The 23453-nt window shown below is 45.4% G+C and overlaps 1 protein-coding gene across 1 annotated transcript in view; it reads left to right on the forward strand.

Moving 5' to 3' along the window:
- The window catches only part of Znf831 (zinc finger protein 831), a 106616-nt gene that overhangs the window by 17479 nt on the left and 65684 nt on the right, over window positions 1–23453 (forward strand). The gene's annotated exons all lie outside the window — the stretch shown is intronic.

Consider the following 23453-nt stretch of genomic DNA (forward strand, 5'->3'; position numbering starts at 1 on the left):
CATAGGCGTCTCAGGATGGTCTCAGGATACAAAAAAACGTACATTTCTCAGCGAGTCTACAGTGCAGTTATACAACTGCTGACTACACTTGACAGGGTGTCTTCTTCAAGTGGGCTGAAGTCTGTGGTGGTTTCCAGGTCATACCCATGCTGAAGCATTTCCAAGGGTGGCAATGATATGAATTTCAATAGAATTATAAAAACTAAAAGCAGGACATGATATACGCCAGTCATCCTGACATGGGAGCTTGAGGCAGGAGCATCACTGGGAGTTTCAGGCCAGCATTATGGAAAATGACCCACCAGGGTCCATTAGTGGAACTCGTGGCTCAGGGCACAGAGTCAATACTCTGGACATTGCGCTGAACAGAGCAGTCCTTTTGATCTGTTTAATCATTTGTTTTTATTTTAGTCATTTAGTCATTTATGGAAACAATGGTAGATCTGTAAGAATCAAACAGACTTCCTGGTTATGTTTCATCTGCTTTCTGCACTGGCAATGGTACAGGACTCTCCTATCAGTGTCAAGGACCTGCTAGTGGCCAGCTGATTCCAGCCTACGGTCCCATGCCCTGCCTTCCCATGCCCATGCGTGGGTAACCATGGCTCTGTCCTCTTGCCCTAGAGTTTGTCACATCAGGAATGTTTTATTCTAGGATGGTAGGGGAGCCCAGCAGGTAAAGGCACTTGCTGTCAGGTTTGATAACCTGAGTTTGATACTTAGAACCCTCATGGCAAAAGGATTTTCCTCTGGCCTCCACATTTGTGGTGTAGTATTGCTCCCACTTACAAACCACACACCCGCACACCCGCACATTTGCACACAAGCTAAACAGAACAAACGAATAAATGAATGGATTTAAACTCCCATTCTACTTCATAAAGTTTTAAGAAGAATATTTTATATATTATTAAAAAAAACTATATCATGTGTAGCTCTTGGGGGTCTGGCTTTGCTCATTCAGCCTAATTCTCTGGAGATTCATTCAATTTTTTATCTTGGTTTTTATTTTTTTATTTCTGTTTTTAAAGTTTTGGTGTATGTGTTCCTGTGTGTGCAGGCATGTGTGAGTGTGTTGGGGGGAGTATCATGCACATACATTTGTGTGTGCATGTGTGTGGAGGCCAGAGGTTAAGCTGTTGTCCTTTAGGTATCAGCAGCCTTACATTCTAAGATGGAATTTCTCACTAGTTTGGAACTCGATAAGTAGATAAGGCTTGTTGGCCAGTGAGCCCCATCAATTCTCTTGGTTCTGCCTGTCTGGTGATGGGCTTGCAAGTGTATATCACCACGCCCATCCTTCTTCAGGTGGGTTCTGGGATTGAGCTTGGGTCCTCATACTACATGGTGGGTACTTAGCCCACGGAGAGCTCCCCCATCCTCTCTAGTTTGTGTCTTTTTGTTGCTGAGTGAGATTCTATGGTACAGATACTTACAGTTGGCTTAAACTTGCACCCGTTGAAGCTCAATAGGGCCACTGCTGATTTGGGCTCTGGGGTGTGAAGCTGGTGTGAACGTGGACAGTGCAGACGTGCGTGAGAGCATGCTTTCATCTCTTTGGAAAGTACCAGGGCTGTATGAGTAGGATGGTAGCCTGCTGCATGCTCGTAACAGCCACACGGTCTTCTAGAACACTCATGGAGCTGTGTGCCACGGGCAGGTCCTTGTCGGCCCACCGCTTAGAGTTCTGCTCATCTTCTACCTGTGTTATCGGTGGATTTCTCCACTGTTAAGTTTCTATGGCTCTCTGTAAATTCTAGATATGAGCCCTTTGGCAGCCATGTTGGCTGCAAATGCTCTCCCCTCCCATTTGTGGCTGTGGTTTTCTCCTCCTTCTTTTTCACAGAGCAAAGAATTTTTATTTCAGTGAGGTCTAACCTAACAAAGGTCTAACCTTGTCTCATGGTCCCTGCTGTTGACAGTCCTCTTTAGATCCGCCAGCTTCCCCTTGTCCTTTTCTCCAGCACATCATAGTCTCACTGTTTGTAGTCAAGCTTGCTTTGTGTTTTGAACTCCTGTTTGTCTAACTAGGGTAATCTCAGATTAGGCTTCCCCTTTTTGCTTTTATGCCCCAGGGCCCCCAAAAGAGTTGATTCCTCAGAACCATGTGTGACAATGCTAGGCTTTCTCCAGTGAATTGTCTTGAATGTTTGTGAAAAATCAACTGGGGACACCTTTAATCCTGCACTGAGGAGAGAGAGCAGGCGCATCTCTGTGATTTTGAAGCCAGCCTGGTGTACACACCGAGACCTTGTCTCAGTTTGGTGCTTTTGTGCAGTTCTGCTTCTACTGTTTGCCAGGGTGGGATGTCACTGACCCGCAGGTCTAGCCTCCAGTCAGCACGGCCTTGGTTACCATGGCTCTATAATGAGTTTTCAAACCTTGTGAATTGGGTTTTTCCTCTTTTATTGTCCTTTTTGATCCTAAGAAATTCTTACTGGGATTTTAATGATACTTGATCCACATCTTTATACCAATTAGGGAGATGACTGACATTTTTTTTCTAGGTTGAATCTGCTAACCCAGGGACTCAATAAGTCTTTTTATTATTTATATTTTCTTTGAATAATTTTGTCATTGTAATATGCTATCTTGTGAGCCCTTGGAATACTTTGTTAGTGTTTCACATAGCAGTTTTGAGTATACATGGCATTGTAATTTGAATCATGATGGAATTCACAAGTAGCATAGAAATACAGTTAATTTCTGTGTGTTGATCTTGTAGCTATGGAACTTACCGTATAAAACTCGTAATCCATGTGTCTTTCACTGCCTGGATTTTACATTACTTTTTTCTATTTGAGAGCTCTGTTGGGTCAGAGCAATGGACAGCTTTCCTTCCCTCGGTTTTCCCTCTTACTGTAGTGCTGGGACCGGTACTTGTCACACCGAGTAAACAATATTTTCTCCATGATGGCTGCTGGGTTGCCTAAAGCTGCTTCTGAGCTGACTGATGTAGCCATGTGCTTTCCATCTCTACTCTGCTAATACGGCAGAGCACACGTGGTCACGGTGTGTGATTCTTCTTATGTATTAATTCGTATTTAATTAATGACGCTTTGTAAAGGGGTTGGGTCTAGCTAGATTGGTGAGGGATCTCTGCCTGACCTATCTGTGGTGTGAGGATAATATCTGGGTCCATGGCACATTCTCTCCTTCCCAGTCTCTGTCTAGAGCTAGTATTAATTTCTCTGTAAAGTTAATTCTCTATACCAGCACCTGGAGACTTCTTATTTGTGAGTTTTTAAAATCACGAATTCAATTTGATAATAGTTAGAACGCTGTTCACGATATCGATTTTGGATGGAGTGGCTCTCGGCAGTTCATGCCTTTTGGAGAGCGGTCTATTTCACATACGTTATTGAGTGTGTAGGGAGGAGTGGCTCCCTTGTGAGTCCTTTGAAGCATGTGGGGTCTGTAGTGATAGCCCCTGGTTCATTTCTGATATTGATAGTTTGTGTCTTGTCTGATTCTTCCTTTGTCTGTCTTTGAAGAGATTCTAAATCAATTTTATTAAACTTGTGTAAGAACAAGCTTTCTGTTTCATTGATTTTTTTTCTCTGTTATTTTTGCTTCAATTTTATCGATTTCTTCCCCAACCTTTATGATTTTCTTCCTTCAGCTTGCTTAGGATGATTCGACTTTTCTCTCTCTCTCTCTCTCTTGGCTAGATTGCAGAAGGAGCTTAGAGCTTTTGCAGAAAACTCTCTCTGTTTTTTTCTAATGCAAACATCTCATGCTGCAGTTCTCCCTCTCACTGCCCTCTTAGGTGTGATCCACAGATTCTGAGCTGCTGTCTTTTTGCTTTTATTCAGCAATGTTCTTTTGATCACCTCTGAGGCTCCTTCTTTGCCCCATAGGTTATTTTCAAGTGTGTTGTTTAGTTTCCAAACATTTGAAGTTTCTCCTGTTTCCTTTCTCTTATTGATTTCTGGCTTTAATTCCATTACGGTTTGAGAACACACTTGGTCTAATGTTAATACTTTAAATCTGTTTAGGATACTTCAGGACTTAGGATACCAGCCCCTCTTTGTGTAGCTGTTAGGATCTGTTCAAGATGCAGAGGGCACATAGTAGGTAAAACAGGAAACACTGAGAGTGACCAGCTCTTCAAGAGCCCCCGTCCCCCTGCCAACACACAAGAATATCCTCAAGGGAAGATGGAGAGAATACCGGGGAACAAGAAATATCGGGGGTGGGGGGGCGGACCACTGCAGGCGATGGGCTTTAACCCCTAGACAGCAGAGCTGCTGGCTTATTTACCCGGACAGCAACTTGCAAGGACTAGCTAGGCAAATGGTAGGTGACATTCCAGAGTGTAGTTGAAGACAGCCTACTCACAGCTAGAGACATGGGCCTGTGCTGAAAGTCTGGGTGTCAGGGGACCCAGGTTTTCCAAGCTCACAGGTCACAGGTGAGAACAGGGCATGCTAACCATAGGCAGACTGCACAGACTGGCAGACTTCTAAAAATGTCTGGTCCTCAGGAGGCTGCTGAGGCTGAGCTCTGGGTCTGTCCTGTGTGTGCCTCAGACAGGTTGCTTCTCAGGCGAGGCTGCCCTGGCTCTGAGGAAGTGTGTTCTGAGGCCTATGGCTTGAGTAGTTCCTTGGCCAACCCCACACCAAATCCTCTGACCCTCCACTTGGAATGCTCAGGAAATTTCTTTCCCTTGAAGTATCTCTCTAGCATCTTTTGTTGGGAAAATTTAGCTCTGGGTATAAGGGAAAAAGCCAGATAGAATTGCTCTGTTTCCCATACAGACTCTCGGCAGCATGTTCCCTTCTACGTGTTGAACTTTCTTCCGACAACACAGAGCTCTGCCTTTGCCTCACAAGAGGGGAGCATCATCCCCGTTGAAGAGGCTCTCACCTGTCTCCAGGCTGTGAAGGTGGTGGGGGGCAGGAGGGGTGCTGTACGCTGCCAAGGCTGTGCTCACTACTCTTGTAGTTCATCGAGGCTCTCACAAAGTGTTTTCTTCGCTGAAGGCCAAACTGTGAAGCTAAGCACCAACATCTCAGGTATAAAATTAGAAGCAGTAAAGGAATGTGGCCTTGTTGATAGAGATGAAGATATCCATGTATGGTGCTCACAGAAAACCTTACACAGCTCCCCGTGTGGCTTACTGGTACTGGTTGTGTAACGGCTTAGCAGCTACATTTTCCCGTTTTGACTTTCTTCTTCACCAGCCATCCCGACATTTCCTTTCCTTTAGCTGTTTACCTCTTGGAGAACCTGGTGATCCCTAAAGAGTATGAGAAATCCCTCTTCTGATGCCACAGGTGTCTTTTGTGAGGCTGGGGCAAGAAGCCTGTGCGTCTGAGAGTCTGTGTCTACAGCCTGTGTAGAGAGGCCTCTCTCCAGGACAATCGAGGGTCCACAGATCTGTGACTTCGTTCTGAGAAGGCAGGTGGGTGAGAGCTGAGGGTCTCTACCTGGGGATTGGAGTCAGGCGCCTTGTTTTTGATTTAGGGATGTTCTTGTTGTGAGATGCTGATATCCTAGCAGGCTGATAATTCTTCCACTACTAGGCGCATCATGGCTCAGCAGTTGCCGTTACAGGTGCCAGAGAGCTCACCATGTTGGTGTGTCCCTGGGCAGTTGGCATGCCCTTCTTGCCTTTGCTGATCTAGCTCTACCACAAGGCTTTCTACTTTTCTGGGATCATCTCTGCCTTGTGGTGATGGAAAAACTCAGGATGGCATCATCCACGGTTCTCCCTGTCCACAGAGCTAAAGGGATGTAGGAACTCGCCTGAAGTTCTTAATGTTCCATCCAGGTACAGATGAGTGTTCATGAGAAATGAGGTTGGTCTAGGCCTTTGGGTCCCCTTGTCCTTGTCACATGAGGGAAGCCTGGTACTTTAACTTCGTTAGCTGGAGGCCACCATCACCTTCAGATCTTTGCCTTCCAGCATAGGACACAGGTAAAGCTGGATCTTGCTGTGTAACCAGCACATTAAACCAAAGAATCTCTGGGAACATTTCCTATGTCTGTGAGCTCTCAGGGTCACTGCTGTTGGTCCTGTCCTTCCTGATGGACACCCTCAGGTTCATTTGCACATAGTGCTTGGTGTCTGCCGGTGGCTGTTACCAGAGGCTCCTTGGTTGTGCCACCTCTTTCTTCCTGGGCTATGCTGAGTGCCCTAGTCACACAGCTCATGAGTTTCAGCACAACAGGGGGGTGGTTGTGGTTCCATAAAGGCTCAGCCATCTCTTATAAGGTATCTGCCCCAGGGGAAGGTCTCACAGGGAGCCCTAGCTGACAATAACTCTTCTAAGAAATTGGAGGGTTCAGAGCAGCTGACTCAATACAGCTCATTTTCATGAGTCTGAGATATTTCCATTCCAAGCTTCAGAATCCCCATTAAACCCCCTCCCCCCTCTACTTCTCACATGAACATTTGCAAGACTCTGAACTTGTCAACTTGCATCGGTAAGTTTCGTGTTCGGCTTTCACCCGTGTCAGCCTCACAGCTCCAAGAAAGAAGAGGTTCTTCAGGGCTGTCATGGAAGCCATGCAACTTTCAGAGCATGACCCGAGGTGGGAGTTAATGGGCCTGAGATTGTCATTTTCTCCGTGTTAGCACTCAAGGACACTTAGGAAAATCCATTCTGCACCATGGTCCTTACGCTCTGCACTGCTACTGCAAGCACGGCAGAGCCGTTCTGGTTCCTGGGAGCCGGCTCTACCTGTCACTTGGTCTCAATTGACCCCAATTGACAGCTTGATTAGTTGTGATGCCCTGGCATGCCAGGAGTGGCAAGACCCAAATTTCTCACTAGAAAGGAACTTAGCATCATGTTTGAGTCTAAGGCCATCTAAAGTCCATCCCAATATCCTGTAAGGATCTCTCCTTGGGACAAGTCTATAGTCATCTGAATCCAATCAGGAGACAAGCTCCTGGAAACCATGCTGGGTAGTGTAACATAATGACTCATAAAAATCAGACAATAGCTATGCCAAGGTGCTAAAGGCAGCACCATGAACAGGCAAGTGTGGTTCGGCTTCTGAGCTCCTCAGGAAGCTGCAACTTGGACTACCAGAGTGGGGTGCGGGTCTCTGATTTGAGCAAAGAGGGCTAGTCAGGATGCTGTGGAAAGAATACATCTTGAAAGGAGTCACTAGCAAGTAGGGTATGGCCATGCATTTTCACTTCAGGCCACTTGCTGGGTCAGCAGGTTTGGAGTTTGTTCCTAGGTCACTGGGAAGGAAGCAGGGTATATAGAGAGCTCTGTTTGTTTTGAGACAGGGTTTTTCTATATAGCCCTGGCTATTCTGGAACTTACTCTGTAGACCAGGCTGGCCTCAAACTTAGAGATCTACCTGCCTCTGCCTTCAGAGTACTGGAATGAAAGGCATGCACCCCCACATCCCTGAGGGAGCCTCTTTATGTGGGCTCCTGGCCACAGGAAGACATATGAGGTTCGAATTATCGCTGATCTGAGGCTGAGAGCAGAGACATCTTATTTGTAGCTTGTGGTTTGAGAGGTTTCAGGGGACAGTCCTACACCAGTGACTGTTATTTAGGTACACTCTGAAGCCACAAGTGCTTCATCTGTGGCTTCAGACAACTGTGGATAGGGTGTATTTGAAAAGGTCTGGGGAGGTAACAGTCAGAGAAGGGAGAGATAGCCCTGTAGAAACAATGCCTACTCGACAAGTATGAAGATTTGACTTTGGACCTCCAGCATCTATGTAAAAAGCCCGAAGCAACAGCACGTGCTTATAATCCCAGCACTGGCGAGGCAGAGACAGGCAGCTCTCTGAAATTTACCAGCAAGACAGCCTAGCAAATTGGTGAGTTCCATGTTCAGCAAAAGACCTGGCTCCAAAAGATAAGGTAGAGCGTGACTAAGGAAGACACCTGACGTCAGCCTATTGACTCCATGTTTGCTCATATACATATGTGTACATATACTAGACATATATGAAGAAGGTAAGAACTGGGTCAGGAAAGACCTCTTTCTTCTAGTCTGTCTTAAAGGAAATAGCATGACATGGCTACTTATGCTAGGAACTGTAGGTCAGCTAGCTACACCTAAAGGTAACAAAGGATATGGATGGCTTCTACACAAAACGACAGACACTAGTTATTTCAGGGACTAGAGCATCTTTAGATTTGGGTATCCTTGGGCCAATCCCTGTGCACACTGGGGGATAGCTTGGTCTGCATGTGTGCAGCTTGCCACAGTGGACAGTTGTCACTGTTGAGGTGAAGTATAGAAAGCTCTCTTTGTTTTTGATTTTTGGGCCTGTGTGTGGCCGAGCTGTGTATGTGCATGCACATGTATATGCGCAAGTGCAGGTACACGTGTTATCATGTAGATGTGGGATGGACATTAGGTACCTTTCCTTGGTTGCTCTCTGCCTTTATTTTCTAAGACAGAGTCTCTCACTGACCCAGAGCCATTGTTTTGGCTCGACCAAGGAGCTTCAGGGGTCTACTTGTCTGTACCACCCGCTCTCCAAATCTGGGGTTACAGGAACTCACTGCCTTGATCAATTCTTTACGTGAGTTTGGGGGACCAAACTGAGGTCTTCACTCTCGTACAGCGTACACTTTACCCACCGAGTCAGCTCCGCAGCCCTGCTCCTCTCTTTATGTTTTAAATTTAAATTATTTTCTGCACAAATACTCAAAACCATATCAAATCCTATTATAACGCTTGTCTTAATCATGAAACATAATTTTTAAAGTCCAAGGTAAGTGGGTTTCCCCCCTCCCCATACTTTACTGTTTTCTTGTTCATTCTTGCTCATTTCTGCAGTTCTAGGGGCTTTCCCCGTCTCCTTTATTATACACTCGCTCCACCCCGCTTGAAGGGCTTCTAGCCCACTGGTTCTCACCTTCCTAACGTCGTCGTCACCCTTTAAGACAGTTTCTCTTGTGCTAGTGATTTTCAACCATGAAACCATTTTGTTACTACTTTATAATTTTGCTACTGTTATGAGTCTTAATATAAATATCTACTATGGGACACCCAAAGGGGTTGTGACCCACACTGGCTGAGAGCCACTGCTCTGGTTTGTCCCCTTACTTGAGACCATCTTGTTCTGTCTTAGTCTAGAAGAGTCACTGGATACAAGAATTGGTGTTGGTTGTTTCTCTCTCTCATCCTTGACAAATGTCTCACCCTTCTGCTGGCCCCCAGGTTCTGAGGAGCTGCTGTCTGACTGCTCTCCAGTGGGAAAGGTGCCTCATACTTAGTGTGGTCAAATGTCTCCATCTTTAGAGGCAGGAGTTTAGCACTGATGTGATTTGGTGTGGTTTAGTAAGGAATTCTTTGCGTTACCGTTGGGGTTGGGGATAGGGATAAGATTAGGCTTAGGAGACGATTGGGGTTAGGGTGGGGTTAGGGTTAGGAATTAGTTGTTATTCTTAGTTAGTGTTTAAGGCGGGGCAAAGGTTAGGTTTAGATTTGGCTAATGTTCACATTTAATGCTGGGTTAGAGTTCACTTCCCTTTTTATAAACCTAGGTTTATGCCTTTTGCTGTATTGGTGCTTTCGTTATTCTTGAACACTCTTTTGCTTTGTTTGAGAGAAGGTCTTGCATTATATCCCAGACCAATGATGAAATTAAACTCTTCCTGCCTCAATGCTAGGATTACTGTAATTCATGAAGCCCAGTTCTTCCAGAAACTTATAAAAGCATCCTCTTTTGTATGGTGTCTTTGTGTCTGTATGCATTTATGTGTGTGAACGCAGATTCCTTCATGCCACGGTGTGCCTGTGGAGGTCAGAGGGCAACTCCAGGTGTCAGTCATCGCTCTCTGCCTGTTTGAGATAGTGTCTGCTCTTTTCTTCATTGCATTGGCCAGACCATCCAGCCTTCAGCCTCCATGCAGCCTCCATCCTGTCTCTGCCTCCCACCTGGCCACGAGAGTGCTAAGATCACAGATGTGCTACCACAGCTGGCTTTACACAGGTTCTCGGCATGGATGGCTTTAGCATCAGCTCTTCATATTGCCTGGTAAGCACTTTTACACACCCAGTCATCTTCCCTGCCATCCATCAGCGCTTGTAATTCACACCTTCCTTTTCCTGTTTTTCCAGAATTCTGATGTCACAAATGTCAGATCCTTTTTGGTCTCCTGGGTCCCTGGCACTGTTGTCCCTATTTCCTTCTGCATTTCTTTATGTTGTCCGGAGAGGTTAGCCTTGATTATCTTTAGTTCTCCCCCTGTTTCTGCTGTTCCCGTCTGTTTCCTGGTGAGCCATGTACTGAATATTGAAACTTTTGGAAAGAAATCCCAGTCTTTCTGTTTTCCATGTGCTCAAGATTTATCTGCAAATGTTCACTGAAGCCATCTACCGTGGTTGGCTTTTTATTGGCCAGATAACGGATATCTTTGGCATCGGTTTCTCTGGATCTCTGATCCCATAAGCTTTGAGGTCTTCCTGGGTCTTGATATGACTTATGCTTTGCTGGGCATTTGGGGAATTCCCCTGTGAGAGTCTGGATCTGTTGAGCCCTCTGTTGGAGCTAGTGTGACCACCACTTTCCATTACAGACTTGGTTAGATCACAAAACACCTGAGATGAGGAGAGAGGTCCTTTGGGTACACCTGTGAGGGTATTTCTAGAAAGGGTAAGATGAAAGTAGAGAACAAGATGGCTCTGGATATTGGGATCGCTGTCCTCTGGGCTGGGGGCCCAGAGGCAGAAGGCCTTGTCCTTGTCCCATGTGACCTCCTCTGACAGTGCAAACATCAGGCATACCCACCGATGGAGTTATACTGGACAATGAAAAGGAGAAGGCCACTGAAGCACACTGTGGTGGCCACTGAAGCAAGCACACTGTGGTGTGGGTGAGTGTCAACAGCATCGCCTCCAACACCAGATGCGGGATTGAACATGCTGTCCATGCTTCCATCACATGATAGTCTAGAAAAAGCAAACTTTGGACCTGGAGACAGATCTTTGTTCACCAGATTTTTTGTGGTGGAAGGAAGAGGCTTACCACAGCACTGTCTGGGAAGCCTTAGGGGAATGTTCTACTTTGTGTTCGTTATGTTGGAAGTTACACTATTATACCTACTTCTCAAAATATATAGAAATGTATCCTAGAAAAGATATAGACTTCATTGTATATCCATGGTGAGTTATTAAAGACCAGCTCCTTGTGGGGATGGGCTAATCTTAGTACGTATATTCATGGTGCTTAATTAAAGACCAGCCCTCTGTGGGGATGGGGGACCGCTGAGGAGCTACTGCTTGTCCCTGCTCTGTCATCTTCAGTCAAAGGATCCTGATTTCAGCTTCTTAGATGTAAATCCTAGGCTCCCATGATTCATTTCTGTGTCGCATGTTTATTGTAGATACAGTGTTTGCACAGGATGTGCCTAGTGCACTCTGTGTTTTCCTAGTGGACAACGAATATGGGAGTATACTACCTGCTTTCAAGTCATCTTGACAAAATACTTGTAACTTAGGGGAGAAAGGGTTTATTTTAGATTGGTGCTTGAGGGCTCCATAAATCACGGAAGGTATGGCAGGGCAGCAGGAGAGAACAGCTGCTTGCTCACATCTCGATGGGTCAGAAAGCAGAGATGAATGAATGCTATTGTTCATCTGGCTCTCTCTCTTTTCCCTTTTAATTGAGTTTTGGGATGCTGTGCTTCCTGCTTTTGGGGTACACCTAGAGATGTGTCTCCTGGGTGATTCTGAGTCCAGCCAGATTGGCAATGAAGATTAACTACCAAGCCACACTTCCTAGCCACCCATGTAGCCAAAAGCACTCTAAGCCAGGAGTGTCCAGCCTTTGGACCACAGGAAGCCCAGGGTAACTGTCATGTGGCCCCAATTCACTTAACCCATTGTGAGACTTGTTTTGTTCTAACTTGATTGCCCAGTTTTCTAGCACAAACTCTGTAAATGATGAAATGGCCCAGAGAAGCCAATTTTTTCTTCTTAATCCAATCAAGGTGACCTTGGAAATTAGCCGTCATGAAGGGAGGGGGTGTTTACCTCTTGTGGAAGGTTGACTCACACAAGCTCTGGGGACTCTACTATCTCCCTTTGAACTCAGCATGCTATCTGTTTGCTGCTTTCCTGGCAAATTATTGTAATTATATAAAACAATAACCATCTCCAGTACAGCATTCAGAATTACATTATCTCCCGTCTCAGCAACTCTGTTTATATCCTAAGGCAACTGGGAGCGGCATTATTTTTTCTGACATGTCTAGGGTGCAGGAGGCATGGACAGCCTCCAGCTGCCCTTAGGGTCTGTGAGGCTTGGTGTTTGCATGAAAGTGGCTCTGCCTGGTGGTTTTGGTCTCAGCACCATCTTCCAGTGAGTAGGAAGGCCTAAGACCTTTCTTCTCTCTCCGCTTGGCACACAGAAGAGCTACCCAAGCCTGAGGCCAGTCCCTTCTCTTGTCACTGAACAGAGCACAGTCTCCAGTATCTGTCCCTTCAGGTCATTTTGTACATGGAATGGTTCTTTTTTTCCCTCTTCCTTCTCCTCCTCTTTCTCCTCCTTCTCTTCTATCCAAAGGCCCAGAGAAATAAAAGGCTTGCCCAGAAAGAATCACAAATTATTGTCAAGCATCTATAAACACAGTTCCTTTAACTTAGAGGGTGAAGCCTTAGGGCCAAGGATGTGGCACAATAGAACAGCATTTGCCTAGAATGTGTGACAGCCTGAAATCCCCAGGACATGAGAGATGTATCTAGGTCTCAAATATGTGAGGTATGCTCCTGGATCAGGGCTTTTACACTGGCCGTCTATGTTTGACTTGGGTCTTCTGTTTGTCTCCCCACCCTCTACCCCACCCCCACCCCTGGGTGTCCATGTGTGTTCCTTTGACAGTTTTCCACCAGATTTGTTTCAACCTTCTCTGTGAGGCTCACCCCACTCATCCTGTTTCAAATGGCTGCCCTGGAACCCTCCCTCCCCCTCCCCTGCCTCTCACACTTCTATCATGCCCTCATCACCCCCTTTTTATTATATATTTTCCAACACATATAATTGTTTATTTAAAACAATCTCTTGCTGATTAACTAAAATGTAAGCCCCAGAACACAATTTCTTTTATTTGATGGTGTCCTGCAGTACTAGAGGGACCAAATCATAAACCAACGTGTCCCTCATCCTTGGCACTCCCTTTGTCCCAGCAAAGAGGAGACCCACAACCTGTCAATGTTGAAGGTGGTGCTTTGCTGTAAGCTGGCATTCAGCAAACATCAGAATAGAATGGGTGGATTTTCTGCAGATGAAGACTAAACTGGAATAGTTACCTGGTTTTTACAAGTCACATCCCTGTTCGATGTCTTTCTCAGTGTCATTTCATTGCCACTATATCAGACTTAGTGACTATGAAAGAGAGACCTCAAAGTGGTGCTACACAGGTCTCTACTGACAAGCCTCTATGATAGGCTTAGTGGAGGACCTAAGCCAAGCTGCCTCTATGACACCAGCTATACTGCACCATTTGGTGCCTCTTGGTGTCCTCTCCCTCACTTTCCTGAATTCTAGCAAAATCTTTGCCTTAAAATGGTGTCAAAAGTATCTAAGCATCGTCTGATGAGATGTTTGATATCCTAGCAGAAGGGCCTGAATTCGATCTACACATGGGTGTAAAAAGCTGGATGTGGTGACATGTTCTAGTAACCTCAGTGCTGGGGAGGCAGAGACAAGCAGATCCCTGGGGGTTGCTAGTCAGGGAGGCTAGTCTGATGAGCTCGTTCCAGGAAAGGCCAAGACTTGATCAAATAAAATGAGCAGTGCCTGAAGAGCTATATTGAAGGATGCTAACTTCTGGCCCCCGTGTGTGTGTGTGTCCTTACACCTGCACACACACACACACACACACACACACACACACACACACACACACACACCACTACTACCACTACCACCACAACCCCAAAAAGAAAAATGATACAAGTGATTGAGCTGGATGGAGATAAGAAAAGAACCTTCCTGATTTTAAATGCATATGAGTGGAATGCCCAAGGCTCTTTAGGGAGGCAGATGGGGTGCACAGGCTACCACACTGGCTTGAGGCTCCCACAGGCCGAAGGAACTCTGGTTGGGCTCATGCTGTGCATGAACCTTGAGATAGATGAAGAAATGGTGAGCACATTGCCAGCTCCAGGAGTCCAGGGGCCTCAGACCAAATGATATCTTTTAACATCCACTGGTTCATGACCTGTCCTAGCAATGCATTCTGGGAAAGTGGGTACCAGCTGGTCATAAGGCAAAGACATCTTTAGTTCAAATGGCCCTTTGATGCTCTTCAGGAGACTGTCCTCATGGAATTCCTCTGGACTTGGCTATCTAACAAACATTCTTAAACATGACCATGTAGATTGACCACTTTATATTTGCCCTGGGAATCTGTGAAGTTTAAACTAGATTCCCCAAGAGTGGTTTTTTTTTTTGTTTGTTTTTGTTTTTTTGTTTTTTGGGTTTTTTGTTTGTTTGTTTTTTTGTTTTTGTTTTTGTTTTTGTTTTTTTTTGTGTGTGTGTGTGTGTGTTGCTGGCTTATGGATATGTCTGAGGCTAAGGACATGTCTGCTGGGGTTCCACATGACCACTTACCATCCAGTACACTAGCCTGGGCTAGTTCTTATGGCCAAGGCAGGGCATAATACTATAAGCATCTTTAGTCCTGGGCACAATATCATAATGCTCATAGATTAACCAGCACTGAGAAGTGGTTGAAAAAACCATGTCTGTATGCCAGAAACAGCAGAGCTGAAGGTTGAAATGAGGAAAGGAAGGATGAGGTGGTTTGGAGTTGGCTATAAATGTCATTTTGCAAAATATTCCTACCCAGCTAGGCTGCCTTCTATGTTGAATCTTACCATGTTCTTTAAAATATTTTTTCATTGTATTTATACACTTAAGTGTGCATATGGAAGGGAGAGGGCTATCTTGTGTGAAGGTCAGAGGACAACCTGCAGGAGTCCTGTCTCTCCTACCAAGTAAGTCCTAGGGATCTACTCAGGTCATCAGGCTTAATCCCAACTACCTCACCAGTCTTGTCCTGTGTCTGTGTTAATTCAACAGATGCACTGAAAGCTTGTGTTTGGTGGTCACTGTAGTCTGAAAACTGTGTGCACTGCAGCAGCAGTCAGTACAAGTGATGAAGAGAAGAGTACTGTGTAGCTGAGCCCATTCAGGGAGCCTGGGCAGGCACCTTCTCCTTTCCTTCAGCTCTGTGCTTACTGCCTGCTGATTAGAGCAGTACTCAGTAGAACTGACTGTCTTCTTTTCTTTGTGCAACCCACAGATTAGCTGTGGGGGATTCAGTTTGCATTGTTGCTGTACAATGAGTTTAGGAGTTCCAGGAACTCAGAGATGAGAACTGTTTGGCTCCATTCAGGTAGAGGAACTCCAGTGTAAAGGTGATCTTAGCAAAACTAAGTTTTCTGAGTGAAATGTGTGAATAGTTTTCAGCAGACTAATCTCTTTAGGCTGTGATGGAGACTTTGTGATGAAGACGGAGATCCCAAAGCCTCTAGAAATGTACTAAGCCAGGAAAGTTTATCATAGATTGTATCAGTTACTTGTCTCTTTGCAACAACAAAATGCCTGATAAAAGAAACTTCAAATCCCCTAGATTTGAGGGGATATAGTCCATCATGATAGGGAAGGAAAGGCAGCAGGCACATGAGGTAGCTGGTCACATTGTATCCACAGTGTCAGGAAGTGGGGTAGCTGGTCACATTGTATCCACAGTGTCAGGAAGTGGGGCAGCTGGTTACGTTGTATCCATAGTGTCAGGCCGTGCAGGAGCTAGTTACATTGTATCCACAGTGTCAGGAAGTGGGGCAGCTGGTTACATTGTATCCACAGTCAGGAAGTGAAGAGAGGGTTGCCGGGATTGCTTTCTCTTTTCTATGCAGTCTGACACCCCATCCCTTTAGAATTGTTTCACTCATATTTAGGGTGGGTCTTCCCACCTCAGTTAACCAAATCTAGACAATCTCCACAGAGTGCCCCAAGGTTTATCTCCTAAGTGGTTCTAGAGCTTGTCAAGTTGATGGGGACCCTGAGTCAGCAGAGGCAAACCTAGGATTCAAACTTAGCTTTTTCTTTTTTTCCAACGGAGTCTAAGGCAAAGCCAATTGTATATCAGGCTTTCTCCTTGGAGCATCTGCAACCTATTGCCCATCTTTACATAAGCCATGCCATTTGCATATGAAAACTAGTGAATAGAATGAGTTGCTTTGTGTTTGGACTCACTAGTGCTTTCTGCACATTGTCTCTTTGTAAACTCTCTTGGCCTATCCAGTTATCCTAATTTGTTTAAGCAAAACATAATTTCATCACCAAATGGAATTAATTTAGGTGAAGCTCTAGTCTGACTAACAAGCAATTGAGCCTGGCACGTCCTGGGCACCCTTGGAGATGGGTTCTTTTGTTCAGGGGATGGAGCACACAACCAGGAAATTGTATACACCCCCTTGTAACAGACCCTTCTAGGTCCTTCTTGACCATGACAAAAGGTACACAGACCCCTTTTCTGTGAGAAAATTCACACATACGTCTAATTTAAATTACAAATTCACTGTGGGCCCTGGAAGTCCAGACGTGCCTGTGTGCGCATGTGCACATCTCGAGCACATGTGCTCATGAGTGATTCAGAGTTTGGTGTTTATACAGAGAGGGCCTAGTTAAAGGGTATAGATACTTACAGGGTAGCAGGGCTGTTGAGGAAGGGTATTGTCCTCTCAGAACCACAATTAGGATGTGAAGGGACCTCCTGGAAGACGTGTGGCCACTAGTGTGCTCCAGAAATAATCAGAGCTGGTACCTATCTTTCTCCTTTCTATTTGCAGTGTCTCCCATAGAGCAAATCCAGCTGGTGCCAGAGGACTGACTGGGAAGCCATTGCTACTGCTCTGGGTGTTCAGGGAAGGAAAGAACCTGGTATCCAGGTTAGGATTTAAATTAGAGAAGAAGTCACAAGAGTCACAACCACATCCTGTGGCCATGGATATACACACTTATAATGATCTAGAAGCTGTGTGTTTATTTTAATGGTCCCTACACTGACCAAGCACAGTATTGTGGGACACCCAACTGTTGCTGGTAGTAAGGATGGCTTTTTGTTCATGGGTAACTCCCCTAAACATTATTTAGATTTTTTAAAAAAGTTAATTAATACACTTTTAAAGCAGTTTTAGGCCAATTCAAAAGTGACCAGAGGGGCTTAGGAAATAGCTCCATCTGTGAAATATTTATTTCAAAAGCCAGAGGACTTGTTTTTGAATTCATAGGATCCACATATGAAACTGGCTGTGTTGGAGACTCTTGTAATGCTGACAAAAGAAGGTACATGGACAATCCTTGTATAGGCATAACCTATGTAGCCCAGGCTGGCCTCAAACTAGAAGCATCCCTCATTTCTTAATCTTCTCAGTACTGAAGGTCATAAGCAGGAGTTACAATGCCTACCTCTATGTGTGTGTGAGTGTGCATGTGTCTGTACATATACATGTGTATGTATATGCATATACATACACATGTATATGTACAGACACATGTGTGTGAGTATGCATGTGCATGAGGCTACAGACAGATCACTGAGCTTCACGGCCACTCAGCCCAATGGAATAAGTGAGTTCCAAGGTCAGTGAGTGACTCTGCCTCCAAAACTAAAGTGGAAGGTGATTGAGAAAGACACCTGCCCTCTGCATATACACCTGCAGACACATATGCATATGTACATGCACATCTACACAGACACACATGCATATGTACATTGACACACACAATTAAACATATTACATGTATACCTACAAAGTACACTGTGTCCAGTGAGCTCCAGTGGTCCTCCTGTCTTCAATTCCAGCCCCAATGTTGGGATTACAGGTAGGCTCTAACATGCCTTATTTTATATGGCTTCTGGGAATCCAAACTCACATTCTCATGCTGGCAACAGCAAATGCTTTATCCGCTGAGCCACCTCCCCGTATCGTGGGTTTTGACAATGCTCTACTGCCTACCATAACTGGACAGTGTCACAAAGAATGGATTCACAGTTGCATGTGTCCTTTGGGGTATGTATATTAACCCCTTCCTTCCCTCTAACCTGTGACACTCACAGATCTTATCGTTCCACATTTTGTTTGTTCTAGAGTGTCTGAGGTTGGAGCCACACAGGAAGCAGCAACCTGCTGAGAGTGGCTTCTTTCACTTAGCAGCATGTATTGAAGGCAGCATGTATTGAAGGGTCCCCATGTCTCTTCATGGCTTGACAGCTCAAGTCTTTTTGTTTCTGAATAATACTCAATTATCTGGCTATGCCAATGTTTATTTATTTTTTTTGCACACTAAAGGACATCTCAGTTGGTACTCTGCTTTTACTGTGACATTAATAATTAATAAGCTGACATTCATCATCTGTGTGCAAGTATTTGTGTAAAACGATGACTTCTTGCTTGTGAGAGTCACAAGAGAGGACGTGCAGCATACAAGGGTCACATTATGTTCACACTCTCCTGTACCCCATTTCTTCTTAAAATGAGGAGTTTCCTAACAGTCCCCAGAAAGAGGGAATTATACAGGAATGGAAAGATCTCAAAGCCTAGAGTCCACACGGGGTGGACAAGCCAGTGAGTGTGGCACAAGATGGACTCAAGTTAGGCGATGCTGTCATGGAAGCCACTACTTCCCCATCCAACACATTTAGCCACTCCATGGGTCCCTCCCATCATGCATCTTGCCTTGGATGTGAATTTTGCTAACTCTCTGCCCTGGCCTCTGGAGGGTCTGGTTGTTCTTGCTATCAAAAGCTTTGAAAGTCACCATTGCTATCTTTGTCCAATGTGTCTTCTCTTGGATCACCACTCCAAGAGAAGTACAGTCTTTGTGTCTACATATATATCCATAAAGTCAAGTGTCTGTACTGGAGAATGTGACCCTCAACAGGTGATGGCACACAACTTGCAGGACAGGGGTAGGAGCCCTGTTTTCTTGGTGACAACCCTTGAGGAATCATTTGACATTGGGTCTAGGCGACTGGGCAATCTAGTCCCTGCTCCCTCAATCCTCCCATCAATCTAAACAGGGACAGCACAAGTAGCCCTTCCTTGATTAAAATCAGCTGTACCCCATAGAGTTTGCCCTGGACAAAAGTGTTGGTCTCCCAGTGGTAGGGTATCATTTGTTTGGTCCCAGTGGGGATCAGCTATGATTGCAGATCAGATTCAGATAGCCAAGCCGGAAGGGTGGCAGGTGGGTCTGCTCTGTTTCCAGGGCTGAGCCTCCTACCCATGATAGTCGGTTCTGGCTGTGTTTTTTGTTCTCTCTAGTAATGGGCTTGTTTGCTGGAGCCACCTGTCACTGGGCTTCAGCTCCCCAGCTACCTGCTGAGACTCCTTCCTTATGTAGCATCTTACCCCTCTGCAGGGATACAGCTCTGTAGGAGGATATCAGGGCTGCTGGTTACTCCCCAGCAGAGGACTCTGTGGGTTGTCTTCCCTTCACTTCAGGACACTTGCTTTTTGCAGACTGCCTGGCACAGGGTCCCACTTACCTCTTCCTCAACTCCCCATGAGGCAGGCTGAGGTGGGAAGTACTCCTCCCTTCCTTCTGGCTCCCCTCCCTTCCACGTCCTCTCCACCCGCCTACTGGGACTATCAGAGAAGTGCCAGTAGCTCAGATTTTCTCATTACACTTCCTTCCTTAGGATTAGGGCTCAGAACTCAGATGTCTTGATTCCAATTCTTCCACGGGGATTTCAACAGAAGCCTCACCCATCAACTGCCAGACACCATTTCAGAACCAACTAGGGCAGCCTTGCCTGCTAGGCCCAGGAACACTGGACAGAGCCTGAGGTAGTACTCAGGTACAAGAGACAATGTCTCCTGGAGCAGTCTGAGGCAGTCAGTCCCAGATTTGCTGGCACTCCCTGTGCCCGTGGCCATGCCATACCTAAGGGCTGGCACAGCAATGCAATAGTATACTCCACTAGCCTCCCTAATTACCGATCCCTGGGAGCCACACTAGAGGCACAACCCATGAATGGAGGCTGAGGAGTGAATGAATGTTGAAGGACGGAGGGAGAGGCAGGAGTAGGAAAAGTTACTAGACAATAGTTCAAAATATTATATTATTTTTGAGTACTATTATTGAAAACACAAATGAATCAAGCTCTTCTCCATGGTAGATGCAGCTGTAAATTTTTTCACATAAATTACTTCTCCTATCAGTCCTGGTGGTATACATTTGTAAACCCAGTATCCAGAGTGCTGAGACTGGAGGATGGCAAATTCCAGGCCATCCTGGACTCCACAGCAAGACCTTGACTCAACAAGAACAAAGAAAAGGAAGAAAAGAAATTAAGTTAGGTGTGGTGGTACATGCCTGCAATCCCAGCGATTATGAGACTGGGGCAGGGGGATTGCTATATATTCAAAGTCAGACTGTGGACCTTATCTTAAACAAAACAAAACAGAACAAAATGAAACAAAACTTGATGAACCAAGAAGTTTATTGGGGTCATAGTAACATAGTACAAAGGGAGGCAGCTATGTCATCTGACAGCCCACTCCAGTATGGGTGATGAGCCGATAAAGCGGGAGCTCACACAGGGCTTGCAGGCATCTCCACCGAAGAGTCTCCTCTCCCAGCACCTGTTACTGTGTGAAGAACTTGAGGGTGGGCCCTGGTGACTTCCTGAGTCTTGAGTCTGAGGAACCTAATTTCTTCTCGTGTGAGAGCGCATACTAATTCAGAGGAAACAGTCACACGCGCGCACACACACACACACACACACACACACACACACACACACACACAGAGGACTACCTACCAAACTCTGTTCTATGGAGGCCTGGCGGGGTCACCCTTGAGAGGACTCGCTATTCTCAGTTCACTGTCCTTACTGTGCTATATTGGCAAGTGGGAAATTATCTCATTGGCTTTTTCTTTCTGAATGTGTTTTGAGGCAGGATCTTCCTCTTTAGCTTAGACAAACCTTAATCTTGAGGTCCTCTCATCTCTCTTCTCCAATGCCCTTGCTTATTTAATTATGCTTATTCATTTGTGTATTGTGGACGTGCATATGTGGACACATGTGCATGTATATAGGTCAGAGGACTATTCCTGGGAGTCACTTGCTTTCTTCCACATGTCAGCCCCAGGGGTGAAATTCAGGTCATCTGCCCTGGCAGCAAGGGCCTTTACCTGCTGAGCCACCTTTCAGCACTCCCCCACCCACAAACCCCCCCCCCCCCCCCCCGCTCATTTTAAAGTTGAGTCATTTGGAATTTTGTCATTGAGTTCTAAAGAGTTCTGTGTATGTATGTGTGTGTACATGTTTGTGATCACATGTGTACATGTGTGGGGAGGTCAGAGGTCAACAGTGAGCATCTTCCTCAACCTCTCTCTGTTTATTTACTTTTATTACTTTGAAGTTTTTTTATTTTTATTTTTTATTTATTATTACGATGTGAGTGCACGTATGGTGGTGAGTGGTGTGAATACGCTGCTACAGTGTTTACATGGAGGCTGGGAGACAACCATGTGTAGTCAATTCTTTCCTCCCATCTTTATGTAGGTTTGGGGGTTCGAATCTAAGCCATGGGGCTTGTGCAACAAGCACCTTTACCTTCTGAGTTGTGTTGCTGGCCCCTCAGCTTTATTTCAACAGAGATTCTCGCTGAAGCTGGAGCTCACTGGTTTAGCTAGAGTGGCTGGGCATCAACCTCCAGGCATCTGTCTGTCTGTCCTATCCAGCACTGGGACTACAGTCGTGCACCATTGTACCTGACTTTCACACAGGCTCTGGGGATCCAAACCCACGTCCCCGTGTCTGTACAGCAGACTCTTAATCCTCAGTCTCATGTTCTTTCTACCATCAGATCTTACACTTCCTCCCATTGTATGGCTCTTCACTTTCTTGTTCGTGTTCTTAATACACAAATGTTTTAATGAATCAAAGTTTTCTACTTTTCCTTTTGCTGGCCGTGCCTTTGGCATGTATCTTAAAGCCACTGCCAATTCCAAAGTCCAGACTTAACTCTCTGTCTTCTAAGAGTCTTGTAGCGTTTGATCTTTCATTTATGTCTCTGATCTATTTTGAATTATTCTTCTGCATATTGCATGAAGCACAGGCTGACTTTAATCTTTTCTGCATATATATACGTAAGGCCTCAAGTTGTAAAACTTAATAGCTAAAGGGAAAGTTGGAGCGAAAGTCTCGTGTCATGAGTTCAATCCCTGGGACTCACACAAAAGCAGAAAGACAATTGATTCTACAAAGTTGTCCTCTGAGCTCCTTGCGCCCACATCCACCGTGCACACATAGTGATAATAGTTTTTTGTTTTTTTTTTAAGAAAGAATATATATAATTATAGTATCTTTTCTTTTAACATTATTTAGTAGCCTGTTTATAAAACTTCCTTTTGCTTTTCAATTTCTTAAAACAGGGCATTGCTATGTAGCCAAGGCTGGCCTGGAACTCATAATTTTCCTGCTTCCGCCCCCAAATGCTGGGCTTATAGGCTTGCACCACTGCATCTCGCACAATTTAATTTTAAGTGAGGCTGTGACTTACAACTGGCTCGCAAACTTCCTGGAAAATCTAACATCAGTTTTCTCCAGCAAGTGCTTGCTCACTATGGCCTTGTTATCCCAGTGCAGTGATGCTGGGACACAGACAACCTGATGAAGATGGGAGATTTCACTTTCCTTGAGGAACTGTCTGTGGGTGGTACAATGCTCACACAAGCTTAGGTGGGGGGGGGGGGGGAATCACCAGCCTACCCAACATGTCTCTCTAGCATCTGACTTTCCCTTCATGAATTGAAGAACGAATTTAGCCTGGTAGTGGTCTGTCTGCTCTTCCTGGTCTATCAGCAACTGACTTCATCTCAACTGTATGGGACAGGGATCTGAGTAGAGACCTAGGCTTCATCCTAGAGTTGGATGAGAACTCCTTGGAATGTCATGATGCCAAATACAAGTTTCCCATTTACATTTGAACTTGACAAGATTGTAATGTTTTAGCATAGACACAACCCTCTGGGTGCAGGGACAAGCTAATACTATGAGAATTCACCATGTGATATTTGGGCCATGCGTTCATGAGTTCAAAGTATGGTGTGTAAGTGTTCTGAGATTCAAGTTTGTCTCACCGCCTTAGTTTTAGTTTCCTAATCTAGGAAGCCCCACCCCACCCCACCTCTACCCCGCTAAGGTCAGTTCTTACTGTAGTCCTCCTGGTCGAAGGCTCAGAACATCAGAGTGAGACCTTACTCGGGACATCTCGTAGATCTAAAAATGGCATCATAGGCAAGAGAGGGATTTGAACTTGCTGGAGTAGTCAGTGTGGACGTTAATCAACCCAACATGGTGCTCACCTGTGTGCATGTAGGTGTGTGTGACTCTGTGTGTGTGTGTGTGTGTGTGTGGTACTGAGTATTCATCTGAGAGCCCTGTTGCATGCTCGTCACCTGTTCCATTACTGAGCTTTCACCCTTAGCTC

The sequence above is a fragment of the Arvicanthis niloticus genome, chromosome 2 (genome assembly GCF_011762505.2).
Source record: "Arvicanthis niloticus isolate mArvNil1 chromosome 2, mArvNil1.pat.X, whole genome shotgun sequence".
Lineage (NCBI taxonomy): Eukaryota > Metazoa > Chordata > Mammalia > Rodentia > Muridae > Arvicanthis > Arvicanthis niloticus.